Here is a 19,692-nt window from a genome sequence, read left to right as displayed (position 1 = left end):
ACCCAGCAGCCTGGTGATCCTAACACCTGAGGGGAAAACCACCAATAAGGTCTACAAAGAGGTCCTTAAGGGGAAAAAAAGGCTGTACGTATGTTTCACTTTATTTATTGCACTACAATCTTTTCCCTTTAAAATCTCTTCAATAAATGTTGCATTTCAAAATTCACTCCATCAGTTTTCAGCATCAACATGCTTCAAATACCTTTGTGAAGCTCGGGTACTATGCTATAATACTACAAAATCAACTCAACCCCCCCCCCCTCCCACAAACCAAAAAATGTTACATACACTTAAATATTATAACTGGATTTAAAGTAGTTAAATACCATAGTGAAGCACAGGCATCAAGCTAGTCTATATATATAAAGACAAGTGTCCTGACTGACTCATCAACACCCAGCCCATAGCCCTGGACACAGAAATGTGAAATTTGGGGAGGATGTTCCTTTTGTGATGTAGGGGCTCACTAAGAAGGGATTTTAAGAAATTAGTCAAGCTAGTTACTAATATATATATATATATATATATATATAGTGTATATAAATGGTATATAATATATATACATCAAGCTAGTTAATATATAGGAGAGATGAAGCTTTACTGAATTTAGCTATTTCTTTACTCATTTATCTTGCTATAAAAACATGGGTAGCCACTAGCCAGTAGCCAGTCACCATGAGATAATTCTTCTATAAGGGTAAACTAAACTATGCTTTGTTCATTACATTCCTTTGTGATGACATCCTTTTTTTAACTCACAAAAATCTCCAAATGACTGTGGGTGGATGAATGATCTTAAAAGAAAAGCATAGAAAGTTTCCTACTCATTGGCTTGCAGCAGTGGGTGTTAAGATGAAAACAGAGGCTGAAAAGGCATCATGATTCTCGTTATGTTCAAAAGTGATATTCAATCATTTGAAAACAGCTTGGACACCCAGTGCATTCAATTCCTGTTGATATCAATGGGAGTCAGTGAGAAAGCATGGGCACAATCCACTGGGAAGATTTTTGCAAAAACTTTGTTAAAACACAAAGGGCAAGGCTATGTGGGCAGGTTCTGTTCAAAATAACAGGGATTAGTGCACGGTGAGGACAAATTCATAGACAGGACCCACATCTTCACTTTCTAACATTATTTATGGATTACGTATTTCGAATTGTCACTGCATTTTTTACTCTGAAAAACAAATAAGTAACAACAATTAAAGAAGGAAGGGAAGAAGTATGAGAAATGTGAAAAACAGTGACAGAGGAAAACAAAGAACTAATAAAATAAGTTAGGAAACATCCAAGTTAGCAAACATCCAAGGATCAATAATGAAATAAAATGGGCATTTATACTTTATATGGCCTAGAGCCTATGAAATGTGAGGGCTCATGGATAAATATTTTTACTGCCCTTCTGGATCCTCTAGCAAACACCTAAGATTTCTGAAAAGTTGCTACTGAAGATGATGGGAATTTCATTAACAAAAAGAAAACAGTAACAGGCAGGTAAAAGTATTAGAAAGAGAAGGGAAAGATAGAACAGGAAAAGCAAAGTAGAACTGCAGCACAAAAAAGTGAATGTTTAAAGAATAATGAATAAAGCCGAGAGATAGAAGGTAACTTGATGACACAGGAACACATAACAGAACCTTCAGAAACTCTAGTGGAGAAAGAGAATATAGAAGATTCCCTGTTAACAGAAATATACAAAGACTAATCAGAAAGCAGGGAAAACCTAGAGAATGTTATGAAGAAATGGCTGAAGGATTAAAAGTGTTAAGAGCTGAAGGTGCACCAAGTACAAGGAAAACAGAAAAGTGGCCATCTGATGGAGTAAACTGAAGCTAATTGAAAATATGAATATGATCTGATTCAGTGGAATTAGTCTGGGGCTTTTCAGTTTAGAAAAAAATCACTATGATAGAGGTTTGTACAGTCATGCCTGGGATGGAGAAAGTGAGCAAGGTAAACGTCTTCTTTTTAACGGGAAGTAGTGTATAAAGTCGGTTGGCTTGGCTATAAACTTAGCATGAACAAAACTTAGCATGAACCTTGTATAAAAACGGCACACTTAGAATACAATTTTTTATTTTATTTTATTCAATTTATATTCCATCCTCACATCAGCAGGCTCAGGGCAGATTATAACCACTATAATAATTTAAAATACAAATAGCTTTAAAACCAATAAAACCATATAAATATTTAAAAAACATACAGCAGCAGACTTCTCCAAAAAGAAGGCTGGGTGGTAAATGCTTCCAGTAGGGGGGCATATTCTCCTCTAGTCGGCTGGCGGGAAGGCCCAGCCAGTGTCAACCATATGCCTGGCAAAACAGCTCTGTCTTACAGGCCCAGCGGATAGCAAATCCGTCCGGGCCCTGGTCTCTTTAGACAGAGTGTTCCACCAGGCTGGAGCCAGGACCAAAAAGGCCCTAGCTCTGGTCGATGCTAGGCGGGCCTCCCTGGGGCCAGGGACCATTAACAGCTGTTTGTCGCTGGATCGAAGCATCCTCCAGGGCTCATATAGGGAGAGGTGGTCCTGCAGATACGCCGGTCCCAGTCTGCATAGGGCTTTGTAGGTTAATACCAAGACCTTGAACCTGATCTGGTATTCCACCAGTAACCAGTGCAGCTGGCACAGTACTGGTGTTATGTGTGCATTAGAAGGCACTCCGGTGATGACACGCGCCACCGCGTTTTGGACCAGTTGTAACTGCCGGATCAATTTCAAGGGGAGCCCTGCATAGAGTGCGTTACAGTAGTCTAACCTAGAGGTGACCATTGCCTGGACCACTGTAATTAAGTCACGGGGTGAAAGATACGGGGCGAGCTGTCTGGTCTGTCAGAGATGGAAGAACGACGACCTGGCAACCATATGAACATTCTTCTAGAAGTAAGTCCCATTGAATAGACCTGAGTTTGATTCTTAGCCCTGTTTAGGATTATTTTCCTAAACTTCAGGTGAAGTAAACAAACAGCAAGCCTAGGCTGAAACTATATGAAGCATGAGAGAACTTGGAACATTAAACATTATTTCATAATTTTCCTAATCTTGGTAACCCTGCTGTTCTTACCTGAATCTCTCATGAAGGACTGGTGCAAACTCGTATGACTCTTCTTTTTTGAATTCAAAGTAACACAGTCCTTGCCCAATCACATTGAAGATGGTGTTACCTATCTGATTGGTGTTACCATCTTACCTAAAGCCACAAGAGAACTAACCATACACAGTTATCTGCAAGATGGCAGCACTAACAAGTCAAATGAATGAAACCATCTTGAAGGATCCTGGCTGTTCTATTAGGTCTGAAGAAATATGCAAAAAGTGTCAGGGTTATATTTGAGGGAACAGTAGTGACACATGCAGAAATGGATGCAATTCTTTCCAGCTAGAGATGGGAATGAACCAAAATACGAACCAAAGTTCAGCACGAACTGGGCTGGTTCGTGGTTCATGAACCAGCGGTTCGTCAGAGCTCATTTCTGATGAACCATCATGAACTTTAGGCTGGTTCATTTGGTTCGTTTTTTGGTTTGTCACTGCAGACAGCCTGGAGCCGATCAATCAGTTTCCTAGGCAACAAGGGGATGGACTTCCTGCAGACCTTCTGCTGACTCAGAAGTGGCCTTCTGCTGGCCCGGAAGTGACCTTCTGCTGACACCAGAAGTGATGATTTGCTGACCTGGATGTGATGCTTTCATGAACCAAACAAACCAGTTCGCGAACCGGGGCAGGTTCATGAAAGCTCATGGTTTGTGAAATGCAACTAACCACAAACTGCACGGTTCATTTTTTTCCGTTTCATGCCCATCTATTTCCAGCCATTTCTAACACTGAATAGCAGCAAGATATGGAAAGCCCACATACTTACTGTGTGCAGAAACTGAGCGTGACCACACAGAGGCTTCTAGTGTCCTATACTGACTCATCATGCCATAAATTTCTTCCTGCTTGAAGCCTTATGATGCACTATGTGGATTGGATGCTCTAACCTTCATGGCAGCAGCAAAAGGTTAGTCCCCAACATTTTCCTTCCTCTATGGGAGAGTCAATGATCAGGGACACATACATCTCCATGTACTTGTTTTGGTTCACATGTAGGCAAACTTGTTATCATCTGCTGAAGATCAGTACCAACACTTGTTTGAGTCTTTAGGTAGAGGTGGAGAAGTAAGCACAGGACAGATCCTCAGTGGATGCTTGTCTCAGCTGCTAGAACAAGACCTCCAGCAACCTGCTTCTATGTTCAGGATATGTGGCAAGTCATTCATTAGTTGCAACCATGCTTTTTGTGAGTAGGCAATGTTTGAGTTGGTGCTAAGGAGCCAAGCGTGCACTTAGCCTCCATATCCACTTAACAATAACACTTTAAAAGCTGGGCTAGTGAAAGCTGTTCCTGCTTTTCGTTGCTGCTGCCTTCACCTCCTTAGGGAAGACAGTACTCTTGTTTTGAGAACTACTGTACTATTGAAAATAACAATGTATTTAAATGGGATGTTAGAGAGGCTGAACAAAGATGCCAAGGACAAAAACTATGTGTTTCAGTTACTTCAGTTTCAATGGGCTATAAGTATGCTTATCTTTCAATATAGTGAATCCATTGTCTTCAGTAAGAGGAAGTGGGCAAAGCTGAAAGCATGGAAATAAAAGTGATTTAAGGGATCTTATCCTGGAGGTGCATCTGTAACTCTTATTAATGCAATAATACCAAATATTGATGCGATCTGTGTGTCAGACAGTAGTATACAAGCACATATACTCACAGCAGCTTGATGGATCTCAAGATGCAGATGATCTGTCCTGGCACCTGACTGCTAGATGTTTCAGTGCATTTCAGAATAGAATACTTTTGACAAACTTTTGGGTTGCTATGAAGGAATTATCTATTCTATTTCATTTTGGTACATACTGCCAATATCTTTTTGGATTATTTCTAGTTCAGAATCCTGGAGGGTGCTCCTCTCATAGTCTTTGCTCATAATGCCATTCTTAGGACTGTGAAATCTGCTTCAGCCTGTTCTGGTTACACCTATTCTTAGTTATAGCCCTGGCCCTTTGGAGACCAGGAAAACATCCTCTCAACCTGCTTTTAAATGAGTTCACAAGACTACTTCATTTAGGAAGACTTTTTGTTGAAGAGACTGATACACTGCTGGATTTTTGGCCTTGGAAGCTGTCTGGTTGGCATTATGTATTATTTAGGTAAAGGTAAAGGTAGTCCCCTGTGCAAGCACCGAGTCATTACTGACCCATGGGGGGACGTAGTATCACGACGTTTTCTTGGCAGACTTTTTGTTACAGGGTGGTTTGCCATTGCCTTCTCCAGTCATCTACACTTTAACCTCAGGGAACTGGGTACTCGTTTTACCGACCTCAGAAGGATGGAAGGCTGAGTCAACCTTGAGCTGGCTACCTGAACATGGCTTCCGCGAGGATCGAACTCAAGTCGTGAGCAGAGCTTGGGCTGCAGTACTGCAGCTTACCACTCTGTGCCACGGGGCTCAGACCTTATTTAGCTTGTGTTAATTGGTTGATATCATGGCTTGTTGTCTATATACTATGGTAGATTTTTATGCCAGCATTTTTGGGAAACTTATGGGATAGAATGGCAAGATACAAATGTTTAAATAAATGAAGAAATTCATTTGAGATCTTTTCTAGCTACTCTATTAAGAAAGATAAAGGGGTCTGTGTGTGGTTTCACTATACTCTGCCACAATGATTTTGAATCAAGCTGAGTGATGTTAAAATTGCAGTTCTGTGAAACTGAGAAAATTTCAATGAGAATGAATTGTGGGTTTTGCAATGCTGCACCGAATGATCCTGAAATAGTAAAGAATCCAGTAGCACCTTTAAGACTAACCAACTTTATTGTAGCGTAAGCTTTCAAGAATCACAGCTCTCTTCGTCAGATGCAGGATGCTCCATCTTAAAGGTGCTACTGGACTCTTTACTATTTTGTGACTACCGGTTAACATGGCTAACTCCTCTGGACTGAGTGATCCTAGTGATCCCATTGGCTGTTCAGAGACAAAATTTACAGAACATAAATTTGTTCCCCAGGTTTGCCACAAATTACCTTCCAGTTGTTCACATTTCAAATCAATGGGAAATGTGTGTGGGATTTCATTGTACCACTAGTAGTTACACACTGATATTTTTAACATCTATGAAACACCTTTTCACTAGTGCCCATACATTAAATCCTAAGCATAATTATTATAGTTACACACTTTATAAAATGTAAGACTAATAGTAAGTAGAAGAACACTATTGATGCTAAATGCCTCTCTCTTTTAAACAAAACACCTCCTCTTTTGTTAGTTTTAAGGGGTGGTGGTAATCTCACAAGAGAAGAGAGAGATTTTTTTCAAGTGTTCATCAAATGACCTCTCTTTAGCTAATACAGTTTTTATATTGCATCACATCTATTTTTGAATAGTAACAAATTCTTAGTATGCGGCTTAGCTTGAAACAGTTAAAAACAAATTTGCTCATACTACTCCCAACACTGTCAGCTACACTATAGAAAATCAAAACTGTGGCACGGTTATAACAGTATACCTGTTGCTAGTACTGGCATCCCAGGAAATGCTCAAATTGATCATCCTTTGGAGCCAGCCACGAAGATGCTGCGATCTGCATTCGGCTGTCATTGTTTACTCGGTTCCCGTATTTGGACCGAAAAATTGCTTACATTAAATCAGCAGCATTGTAGTTAGCAAATTAAAGTTAGGCTATTTTACCTCCTCTAGGCTAAACAAATTACCTGTTTATGGGATACTACTGATTTGCAAAAGACTTCACCTTTTTGTGAAGTGCTTCAGCTAGTACTGAAAGAGGTGAAAAGCCTACCAGGATATTGTTTTTAAAATACAATTAATTTCTGGTGGCCCAAAACCAAGAATAAAATCCATGTAATACATTTTATTAGGAAAAATGATACAAAATGATAGAAAAGATCATGTGATCTTCTGCATTTGCCCAAACTCTTGTCAGGCTGGATGCTATAAAAATTAAAAAGGGGGAGCAGATTTCTCAGGTCATGCTTGGGTCTTGCCAGCATCCTGCAAAATGCTGAGCAGGCATCTGGTAGTGACAGTTATCAGGGTAAGAAATGGGGCTTTTTTACAAAGTAAACTGAGGAAGATGGGGCAACACTTTTCTTTGTAACTGAACTACATTATCTAAATAGCAATAAAGGTTGATATCAAAAGAGCAATCAATTTACCCATTTGAAAAAAAAAACGAAATCCTGCCCTCAAGTCATAGTGTTTTTTTCACTGTGGAAATGCAACATACCCTGCCAGACATGTGGTGTGACAGTGCCATCACCTGTCCTTAGTCTACATAGCAAACAAACACTTGCATTCAAGTGCAAGCCATTCTAAAGTGCTGTGCCTCTGCTCTCTTATGAGAGCCTCTTATATGAGTTCTCAGTTTGATGTACACCAAGTAAACCCAGTGGTAAAGAAAAGATGGCACAAATGTACCCAAGTGTATGAGATAAGAAATCTAGTTCCAGACAGGAAAACACTGACATTTCCAAATCTTGCCACCAGAGGATGTACAAAGCACACATATTGAAGGATCAACATGTAAACAGATACATTAAGCCAGACCTTTCCTCCAGAGGTACTAAATTTTAAAGAGATAAAAAATGTTTAAAACCGTTCATGAAAAGAAAGAACATGCTGGGCAGTGTTATGCACTAAGTTAATTTACTAATGCATTTATCCTTACAGTTCCAGTTAGCCAGGGAGTAAATAAGAATTATTTCAGCTGATTACTGAGATACATTGTTAATAGTGACTGAAAACAGCCTACCCTTAACTATAGCTTCTGGTAAAGGCAGCCGTTATAATTCCCACCCCTACCCCCCACCCCTAATTCACAGGAGCTGTAGCAAATCTGAGAAATGCATGAATATGAACAAACCCTACTGGCCTCTCCTATTCCTCCTACTGATGCCTGGTCTTGAAACTTGACTTGCCAACCTCCTATAGGGGCCTGGAGATCTCCCAGAATTACAACTAATCTCTAGACGATAGAGATCAGTTCCCCTGGAGAAAAGGGCTGCTTTGGAGGGTGGACTCTATGACCTTGAACCATGCTGAAGTCTCTCCCCTCCCCAGATACCACTCTCCCTGCACTCCACCCCGCAAATCTCTATTTCTCAGCACGGAACTAGACACCTGAATTACTGCATAGATTGTAAACAGGTGTCTGAAATTTATATTTGGGGTGTTTTTCAAAGCAGCATGCACATTAAGAATTGTTCTCTCTCAATACAACACACATAGAGATAATTAAAAGTCAAACTCCACCTCCCAGTATGACAATGCAAAAGTAAGCCACCACAATGTGCACAACGGCTGGGCTACTGTGAGGCTCCTCCCTCCTCCCTCCCCCATCCAACCATTTACCATCCTGCCCACCTCCTCAGCCAGGCAAGGAAAGGGGTTGCATAGCCTTATTCCTTCTCCTGCCTTAGAAACAACAGCACACTCCAGCTGCCCTCCCTATGATTCCTCTGCAGCCCTCACAGGTGTCTGTTTTTAAAGAATTCCCCTTTTCCCACCTCCTTAGGTTTCCTCCCAATCCTCACCAAGCCTCCCTGCGTGACCCTTCTTCCAGCCTATCTGATGGGAAGGCTGGGTAGACTCCGCAGTCTCCTGGCTGCACCTACTCCATCTCAGCTTCAGCTGCTTCTGAAGATTCCTCAGTGGCTCCCTTAGCAGCCTGGGGCCTATGCTTGGCCATCCCCTCCTGCTGCCAACAACCTGATATGGGTCTGGCTGAGGCTGAACTGCCTAGGCGACTGCAGGAGAAAGGTGGCTGGGGGCTATAGTCCAGGGTTGTGCATGGGGGTTGGCAGCTGCTGTCCCAATGGGGAATGTGGCCTGGAGCTCTGTGGAGGTGCCTGCGGCTGAGGTACTGATGCTGCAGGGCCTGGGTGCAGTGATCAGTAGGAGGGACAAACTGGGCGTGGCCAACTTGGTAAGCCTCCCATTGATGCAAAAGATGAAGCTAGGGCATAAATCAGCCCCTCATGATGGCACTGTCAGACACTACTGTACACCATGGCCTGTATGAGCCCCACCAAAAGCAGAAAACAGAGGCTAGAATGTGGATGTCAGAGAGAGGAAGGAGAGCATGAGAGGTGCTGTGTATAAAGTAGGAAGAAAACGTGAAAGAGGAAGGAGAACAAGGAGTGGGAGAGAAGCAGGCCTTAGGAGACCTCTCAGAAGGATCTTGCCTGATTGCCACCAAGATGCAGTCTGAATTTGAACCGTGTCAACCATTGTCAGGCTTGGGAAAGGGTCTGGGTCAGGTGCAGGTTTGGGACCCAGAAGGGCTGGCTTACACAGGACGAAGGTGATGATCCACCCTTTGACTACAGCAGATACATACACAGCATCCAGTAAATAAATATAAGGCATCTGCATTAATGAGAGCAATCTGTTAAAATGCACATGTTTATAATCCTGTGCCATTCATAGCATTGATTCATTCCAATTAGTGGAACTCCTCAGTGCAAACTAACCAAAGTAGAAAATGTTGCAACAGATCCATTCAGTTTGACCAATAACGTGATAAATATTACAAAGTCATCTCACATACACTATGCAAGAAGCAAATGACATGGACTGCCACCATCACCACCACTAGCAGCCACCACTCCACTGGCTGGAACTGAGAGCAGAATCACAAGTGACAAAAGGCACAGATTGGACACTAGTCAACTTCCCTCAAGTTTTGATGGGAAATGTAGGCATCCTGGTCTCGCAGCTTGGCTCTCTGACTGCTGTCCAATGGACTTTTCAACTGTCACTTGTCCAACATTCCGCCAAGCTGCCTACATTTCCCATCAAAACTTGAGGGAAGCTGACAAGTGTCCAATCTGTGCCTTTTGTCACTTGTGGTCCTGCTCTGAGCCTCATCTCCCCTCTCAGTGGCCATTTAATCATGGAGGAGACTGAGCCAAGTGATCTGTCTTCACTGCCACTCTCATCTATAGTGGTTCTATTAACTGCTGAGATCCCGCCTTTTTCTTTCACAGCAGATTATTTAAGCAACAAACTTTACTTTTAAAAAGTTTTACATGTTTTTATTTGTTTTATTGTGTACTTGTGTTCAGAGAATTGGGAGAGGGAGGCGAAAAAAATTAAAACACAGGACAAAGAAACATTGGATCAAACTCTTAATGCCATGAAGGAAATGCAGATGCCCCATATTGATTTAGGAAAACCTATACCATGAAAAGTTTAATCCAAGGGTTCTCTGTGCAAAAAAGAGCCATTCCCTTCTCCCACCGCTGCTGCTCTCAAAGCCCCCTCCCCCATTTGTTACACATGACAGCTTTCAATTATTCTTACTGCATTCTACATTCAGTAATGGTCAAGTCTCTAGCCAATTTCTAGACTGTAACTTAATCCACAATTTCTTTATTTGGCTAGGACTTTGGAGCCTTTTCAATGCAGAGCTGACAGAAACCTGTCTTGTTACAAGAGTCATAACACGTTTCTCACTTAGCTGAGAAATCCAAATGCAAATGTTATGGCAGAACTCCAGGGCATGATGTGGATCTAAGATACTCACTTGAGGATTTTCAACATATAAAACAATAGATGCAACAGAATGCAGTATAGCATTTATTTCATGACAGAAGTTTTATTCAAAAATTGTTTGTGGTGTTCTTTAACAGAAAATAGCACTCTTTCGCTCAGCCTAGTAATTAGAACACTTTGACAATAATAAGCATTTTTAACCATGAAGAAACTGACACATTTAAAAATAAGATATTTAATAATTATGGAAACCTTAACTCTATTCCCTTATATTTGTGGTCTTAAAATCTCAAACCCAGTACTGTTCCATCTTTGAAATTGGGTTCTTTCTGCTTCCAGTACAGTTGATTTAGAGTTTCTGCATTGAATTAAATAGGATTTCAGTAAGATCATTTATGGTAATTTCTAAGGAGTTTTCATAAGTTGAAATATTTTGCTTTCTAGGGACTAAATATTTCCATCTTCGCACAACTGTTTGCCACATCTCCAGGAAACATTTATAAAGAAAGAATCAAATACGTCATATTGGGATCTGGTTCTGAGACTCTGAGAGAAAAGTTTCACTGAATTGTGATGTTCTCTGCCCAGGCTAGCCCAGGGTCATCAGACCTCAGAAACTGTGCAGGTTAACCTTGGTTTAATACTTAGAAGAGTGACCACCAAGGAAGTCCAGGGATGTTACACAGAGGCGGGCAATGGCAAATCACCTGTATGTCTCTTTCCTTGAAAACTCTAGGGGGGGGGGTGACACAAGTTGTCTGTGACCTGATCGCATTTCATACACACAGAGAAACACACACACTAACATAAGGATCATATTTCAAAGTCTTATGTCCTGCTCCTAAATATTGTAACATATGAGGGGGCTCGCGAGATATACTGGTGCCTTCCTAACAGTGATGGTGGAGTAATCTTCTCTTACAGAATAATTTATGGTTAGAGCTAGATTAACAATGAAGAAATGTATCCTACAGAGAACAGAATGAGTCCTAATGCAAGCTGAACCAACAAAGCTGAAGGACACTGTTGAAAGCCCAACAGAACCACTCTCATTCACTCAAAGATGCCAGGCAGAACCCAGAGGCAATGCTAGCCCAACAGAACCAATATCAAGGTGGGTTTAACCATCCCAGTATTTTTTTTTTAAGATTTCAGATTTTTGTGCAAAAAAACCTGTGCTCTTACCACTATACTACGTTGACTCTCATTTCACCCCATACTGGGATGAGGCTTTTCATACTGGATTCAATAGAGCCAGTTTGGTGTAGTGGTTAAGAGCACGGACGGGACTCTTACCTGGAGAACTGGGAGCCAAGCTACAAGTGACACCTGACACAGGTTGGACACTTGTCAGCTTCCCTCAAGTTTTGATGGGAAATGTAGGTATCCTGGTCTTGCAGCTTGCTTCTCAAACTGCTGTCCAATGGATTTTTCAACTGTCACTTGTCCAACATCCCACCAAGCTGCCTACATTTCCCATCAAAACTTGAGGGAAGCTGACAAGTGTCCAACTAGTGTCAGGCGTCACTTGTAGTTTGGCTCTGGGTTTGATTCCCCACTCCTCTGCTTGAAGGCAGCTCGGTGACCTTGAGTCAGTCACAGCTTCTAGGAGCTCTCTCAGCCCCACCCACCTCATAGGGTGATTATTGTTGTGGGGATAATAATAACATACTTTGTAAACTGCTCTGAGTGGGCATTAAGTTGTCCTGAAGGGTGGTATATAAATCTGTTGTTGTTGTTGTTGTTGTTGTTGTTGTTATATGATAACTCCTACTTGTGGTATGATAGGAATGGACATACATCACCCTTGTGAAATGTTAAGTTAATTTTGCCTGCAAATTTTTTATTTCAAATGAGTTTCTAGGCACTCAGCCCTTCTGGGGTAAAAAGATCGACACAGTGTGTATTTTGAATTCTTTTACAGTATATTGAGTATCCTCCAAGCACAACTTAAAGCTTATTAAGCCCTTTACGTTTTCCTACTAAGTTCATTGTTGTCACAGTAATTCTGTCTCACTTTGGATGAAGAATGTATTTCATTTATTTGGGAATTACAAAGGTTTGTGGTACAGTGAAGTGGTTAAATAATTGCCAAGTCACCATAAAGACATGACTCTGTTTAATGTGCACAATCTTAAATCCATTCAGTTACAAGCCAAGCAGAACTAATCAAAATATTGAAGATGGGTCCTTACTGCCAAGCATCTCTTCAGCTTTGCCATTCCAGGCATTTACAAGGCCAGAATATGAGTTATTTTATAGTGAGGGAATTGAATTTGTGTGTGTTTGTGTGTGTGTGAAATAAGCCACAGAGAAAATGAAACAAAATAAAAAACCCTCTACAGCATTAGAAGGTATCAGTTATAAATAATAATACAAAGTAAAGGGGAGACAAGAAAGATGGGCCACTTCACTCTTGAGACTCTCTGCCATTTTAGACCTTAAAATCTGCTCCATCTTACAGCACATGGTACATTCTAAGATACAATTCATTTATTTGGATCTACTGGAGTTTTTCCATGGGGAGAAGGACTTCCACCTGCAGAAAATTACTTTCTCACTGCCTCCCATTCTGTAGCCAAAAATACTCCCCCAAATGCTGTTGTTTCCACATGCCCCATTTGGGGAGGCATTTTGAGATGCAGCAGGAAAGGGGAGGAAAAATACCAAACAGAGAGACATCTTCTGACACACAGAAAAAGTCTGATGGACTGCACTGAAATTTCATAAAAATCACAATTTATGCTGGAATTAATCATACAGATATGCAAATAGCTCTTTTAAGTTGAAAAGTAACATGCATGTAAATTTTGATTGAAATGTAGCATTTCCCCTGCAAGTTATATGAGAATTTTGATTTCATGGGGAAAAATCGTTGTCATGACAGCAGGGTTATAGAACAGGTAGGGCCATTCCCAGAAGGGTATCATCCCCACATAGAACACTGATTTGGTCCACAAAGTCTTCAAAAATGGTTTTTATAATATGAATAGTTTCGTTCTATAATGGTTAGGAAAATAGTGCTCTCTCAAACTGATAACCTTCCAAATTTGATGCGCTCAGTTTTGCCTGTATAATATTTGCCCTTGCACTTTCACTCATACAATTGAAATTGAACCCAGACGAGACTGAAGTGACTCTGGCTGGAAAAGCAGAGATCTTGAAAGACATAGTGCTTCCAACCTTTGATGGGGTTCAGTTGACCCTGGCTGACAAACTTAAGAGCCTAGGGGTTATACTAGTCTCAGCACTGCTGCTAGAGAAGCAAGTAAATGCAGCTGCAAAAAAGGCCCTCTCCCAGCTCAGACTAGCCTAGAAGATGGCACCCTACCTTAACACAGATGACCTGCCCACCTGGATTCATGCCACAGTAACATTGAGACTAGTCTACCATAATGCAATCTACATGGGTCTCCCCTCAAAATCAGTTTGGAGACTCCAGCTAGTGCAAAACACTGCAGCTCATTTACTCTCAGGAGCTAGACAGCAGTACCTCCCCTGGCTTCTTATCAGTTACTGGGCTCAATTGAAGGTCATGACCATCACATTCAAAGCCTTTCATGGCCTTGGCCCTTCATACTTGTATAATCACTTCTCTACCTGTGTTCTGCCATGGCAGCTTTGCTCATTTGAACAGGGCCTCCTAGGGTTGCCGGTCCCTTGCTGGGGGTGGGAGATCCTCTGTTCCCACCCTCCACTCCACCATACCTCATGGCACTGCAATGGGCCAATTTGAGCTCCAAACGGGCCAAATTGGACCTGTTCCAGGCCTGAATTGGGCCCGTTTCAGGCCTAAATCGGCCCACTGTGAAGAACAGAGGCTCACCTGGGCCCTCTGGCAATACTCCTGCACTCTGCAGTGGGCCCAATCGGGACTGTTTTGGGCCAAAATTGGCTCGCTGCAAAGGCAGGAGAACTCCAGGGCCCATTGCATCACCCCAGCAGTGCTCCTGCACTCCACAGCAGGCTGATTTCAGCCCCAAATGGGCCAAAACTGGTTCACTGCAGAGTGTGGGAGTGCTCCCAGGGGTGGCACGTGGCCTATGCGATGATGTCACTTTTGGGAAGTGACATCATCATGCAGCCTGGGAGCATGCGTACACTGCGCACACACAAAAACTTCTAACATGAAGAGTGCCAGGTCTCCCGCCTCCTGCCAAGGGGACCTCGAAACTCTAGGTCCTTCTGCAGTTGGGCAAAATCAGCAGCTGTCCATACACATGCTTTCTCTGTGGTAGCCCTCAGCTTATGGAATGGCCTTCCTGAGGTGGTCATGATGCCCCCAGTCTTTCCACATACTATGCAAAACTGAATTATTCAGGAGGGATTTCTCCCCGGATTATAGAACTATGTCATAAGAAATATCATGGAGAGATGCCTTGGAAGGTACAGGGACTAAACACTATGCTACTGTGCCTACTATGGAGTTTTCACACTGCTAAACATGGCAACTAAATTAGTTATGTTTTGTTTCAGATCGATTTCATCTCTGTGTTCAGCTTTATGCTTTTTAAAAAAAATTCTGGTACCGTTCACTATTGTATCTGTTTCCCTGAATGTCCTAACTGTTCACATTATACTCTGCTCAGGGAATGTCCCAGCTGTAGATTATATTGTATTTACACTCACACTGTGTAATATGCCTTGGATGCCAGTGAGAAAAGTGGACTATAAATAAATAAATTATTACAATAATTTTAAGTTATGAAAACAAAAATTTTCTGTATGTGCAATATGTGCAAAGGGGGAGTGGGCATGAATGTATGCCTGACCCCATGTACATATAATTGTAAGTTCATGAACATGGAGTTTATGTGTGAAATATGTATATGCACATAGTGTCCTGTGCTCTGCAGGCTGGCCAGATCTGGTCTTCTCTGGAATAAGGCCAATAGCTTGGCTGGCTAGATGTGGGAGCATAGACTGGAGCTTGGAGCTGAAGGCAGGGGCTTGAGCTGGAGAACAGGTAGGGTTGCCAGCCCTCTTTACCCCTCAAATGGAAGATTGATGGTCATGTTGCAGTCACAGGGCCCAATCCGGCTTTCTTGCATGTGTACTCCAGAGGCTGTAAAGATGTCACTTCTGGTTGAAAAATGGAAGCAACGAAAGCCTAAAGTTTTGCACATAGCATGGGAATCTGAACAATTCAAACAAAAATATTTTATAATGACTTGGTATGCAAGTAGCTATTTGTCTTTGTGCTGCAATAGACATTGATCTTATAAATAAAAGATTAATTCCTGACATTAAATTTATTTATTTTCTGCATTTGTTCCTTGTTGACAAGAGTCCAGATCTCCCATCCAAGGCACTTACTGGACCCAGATCCACTGAGTACGTGACACAGATCAACTGCAACTCTACTCAGGCCATAGAAACTGTTCTTCTTTTTGATTTTGCTACCACAGACTAACACGGCTAACTTCTCTGCATCTATTTCCCCCAGGAGAAATGATTTCTAGTCTTGAGATCAGATGTAATTCTTGAAGAACTCCAGGACCCACCTTGAGCTGATAACCTTAGCTTCAGCAAGCTTTCTAGACTATCTAGATTTCTAGGCATCTTCAATCATACCCAAGGCATCATCATAGCATGGCATAGCAGATTCTAGTCTCATAATTTAATGATAAAAAGATCATTTAATGTGATACAGTTTAATGACATCTAACAGACAGCCTCCCTTTATGTTGCTGTTTTATTTCTTAGCAATCTTAGTCAACTGACTGGGTAATATTAACTTTCCTGAGCATAATTTTTTTTTATAATGTCAAGTATATGAAGAGTATGAATTCCACAGTTTTAACAATCCCTTTATGGTGTAACTCATAGTCTTGGCAGCAATTATATTCACCAGAATTGTTTACAATGGATATGGACACATATCATAACTTACTGTCTTTTTTAAATCAAAGAAGTCAATGATTATAATTGTGAAATGCCATATGATGCTTCTATACATTTATGGCAGAGCATGTGGATACATTTAAATTTCAGGAACAGATGGAATATTTTCCTAGACCTCATCATTTTGATCTCCTTTAGTCAAAATAAGACACTGGCAATGCCATTCTAAGTAGTTACACCCTTCTAAATCCATTCAGCTTAAAAAGGTGTAACTTATAGGATAGCACTGCAAATCTATTTTTAAAAATGTCATTGCCACTAGAGTGTTTTTACATATAACTTATTATTTCATTCATGTTATGATGGAAGCTTTGATATGATAAGGAAAGCATGCCCCATAGGTTCATGCTATGCAATTCTTTATCCTATATCATACTCTGATGCCTAATAACTGCTTATTACAAGCATTGCTATAAATGCAATGGAATGTTTATAATCAATCTTAAGGGACCCAATGACAGCACCAAGGTACAACTTCTTTGAGGCTTTTTCAATCTTCCCCATGTCTTAGAGGGGCACAAAATATGATTTGTCAACCATCAGTATTATTAGACTTTAAGATGTACAGCTAGTAAAAATATCTAGAAGTGGAGTCTAATCAGCAATAGCAACCAGGATTAGGAAGTGACCTTATTATTTGTTCTATAGATGATAAAACTCAGCTTCTGTGCAGCTAAGGGCAGAGGTGAGGAATAACAACAGGAAAGGGGAAAAAAGATAGTCTACAACTGGCAAAAGCTTCTTTCCTGGTTGCTGAGCCAGTGTAGCTTTTATAAGTATCAGGTGCAGGGAGTATCTACTGTTGCTCTGAACTTTTGGCGCAAGGAGGCTACTTTGGCTGATGTGACTGGTATCTGCATTTTCCTTGTTTAGTTAGCAGATTGTGGTGGCACATAGATGAAATCCCTGCCTGGCACATCTTGAGTCACCAGTTCAAAATCTATTGCCAGCTTATGCATTGAGAGGACATATCCTGAGTAGACATGGGCATGAACGGAACCCCCCCCCCCCGAATAAGCTGTTCATTGTTTGTTGCCCTCCACAAACAAACAACAAACAGTAACGAAAATGACCCTGTTCACAAACATGTTCTTTGTTCATTGTTTGTGGCCCTTTAAAGATCCCTTAAAACTATCAGCTGGCAGGTGGCAGGGGGGATTCCCCCCTGCTGCTGGCCAGCTGATAAAGGGCCCTTTCCTGCCACATGTAAGGGGCAGGGCCCTTTAAACACCCCACAAACTGACCTTCCCAATGTCCAATACCTACCAAATTTGCATGGGACATAGTACTCACTATCCTCTGAAGACCCCCCAAGCTTCAGAGTGATTGCACCCCAGGAAAGGCATGATGCATGGGTCTCCCCCTTTGTTGTCATTTTCTCTTCACAGTGGCAAAAATGCGACTCTCTGCTGGAAGCTACTTTGAGGGGTTACAAACTGACCATCCCAATGTCCAATACCCACCAAATTTGCAGGGGACATAGTCCTCACTGTCCTCCAAAGACCCCCCCAAGTTTCAGATTGCACCCCAGAAAAGACATGATCCATGGGTCCCCCCGCCCCTTTGCTGTCATTTTCTTTTCACAGTGGCAAAAACGGGACTCTCTGCTGGAAGTACTTTGAAGAGTTAAAGCCAGAAGGAAAGCCAGAAGGAGTTCAGACAGAGTTCAGCCCCTGCCTCTGGTTGCCAAGGGAATTGATTGCAGGTGCCAGACTGTCTGGCTTGATGAACGGCTGACGAAGGCAACAAATGAGGCTCGCAACAACCACTTGTTCATTTGGAATGGGGCCTCACGAATAGCTTGTTCGCGAACAGACGAACAGGCTGTTCATGGGTTTTTTCCATTCGTAATGTCAGGTTCTGACTTTGTTTCTTGTGTGTTCAAACCAAAGAGACTCCATTTTAATCCTGTCAGTATTTTAAGTGCTTCTTTTGCAGGTGGCAAGCAGTTCAGTAGCAGTTATCTTAGAGAAGAGGAATGTTATGACTACGACCTTTCCAGCCTTGGGAAACTTTCACTTTCTCAGCCTCAAGCCATTTGTTTTGAGAACTGTGGGGGGAGGATGGGGCCTACAGGAGTATGCTACTCTGTACCTTAACCTTTGCCTGTCATTCATAACAATACTCATGTACCAGCCAAGATATTGCATCTTGGTTAGTGGACTATAAGGGTTGTTTATATTCAGTAAAATCTTTTGAAACCAATGGGCTCATGTTTAATTGCAAGAGATAGTTTGGATTGCAACTTTTAGTAAGCCACTGTCTGACATTTTGTTATGAATCACATCTGTTCCAATGTCTAAGCCGGAGGAGATGGATACCAAGGCCGTGTCTGACAGGGACCCTTTGTTTGATCCTTATGCTCCTACCTCGGAAGGACTGGAACCCACTTATCAACCTGTTCGGGGAGGAACGGAGTCAAGCCGTACCACGGTGTATACCCTCGTGCCTGACAGAGCAGGAGCTCGACCAAGGGTGACGGTGGAACCCCTGATATTGCTACATACCCCGAGGCAGTGGGGTTCGAGGCCGAGAGAGACGAGGGAGAGATTAGCAAGTACGGTGTTTTCCAGATCGCAAATGGATGGGAAATGAGTTGTCGGCACGTCTGCAGAGAGATCCAGTAGTTAACTGTGGTATTACTGGAACAGAGAGTCCGACCAAATAGAATGGTATGTAGCGTTGTATGAATTGGGAGCCCCGGAATTAGAATCCCTACAAGGATTAGTAGCGGCACTCCAAGCCCAATACGAAGATCCTTTAGAGGAGAGTAGAGCCCGAACAGAGTTACAAACCATCAGACAAGGCTGTATGTCGGCCAGAGACTATGTTATTAAATTCCGACAACTAGCCACCAAATGTCCAAGATGTGAGGAATCCACCAAAATAATTTTGTTTAAACAAGGCATGAATCCCAGATTGCTGGACCGAGCCCTTATGCAAGATAATCCCCCCACACTCTTGGGTTGGATTCAATTGGCATGCGAAGTAGAAAACCGCATGCAAGAAGTACGGCTTGTGGAGCAACAGCAAGTGACAGGGCACCGCCGAACCTCAATAATTACAAGAGGGGGAAGGGGAACCGGATACGCAGCCAGAGGAACGAGAGATGCTAGATGGCAACAAGGACTATGCCTACAATGTGGCCAAAGTGGTCACTTCGCGGCACAATGTCCATTCAGGCCTGTGCAAAGAACTCCGTTCCCACCAAGGCGAACAGTTTCT

The sequence above is a fragment of the Eublepharis macularius genome, chromosome 7 (assembly GCF_028583425.1).
Source record: "Eublepharis macularius isolate TG4126 chromosome 7, MPM_Emac_v1.0, whole genome shotgun sequence".
Lineage (NCBI taxonomy): Eukaryota > Metazoa > Chordata > Lepidosauria > Squamata > Eublepharidae > Eublepharis > Eublepharis macularius.
Note: the sequence above shows the minus strand (reverse complement) of the source record.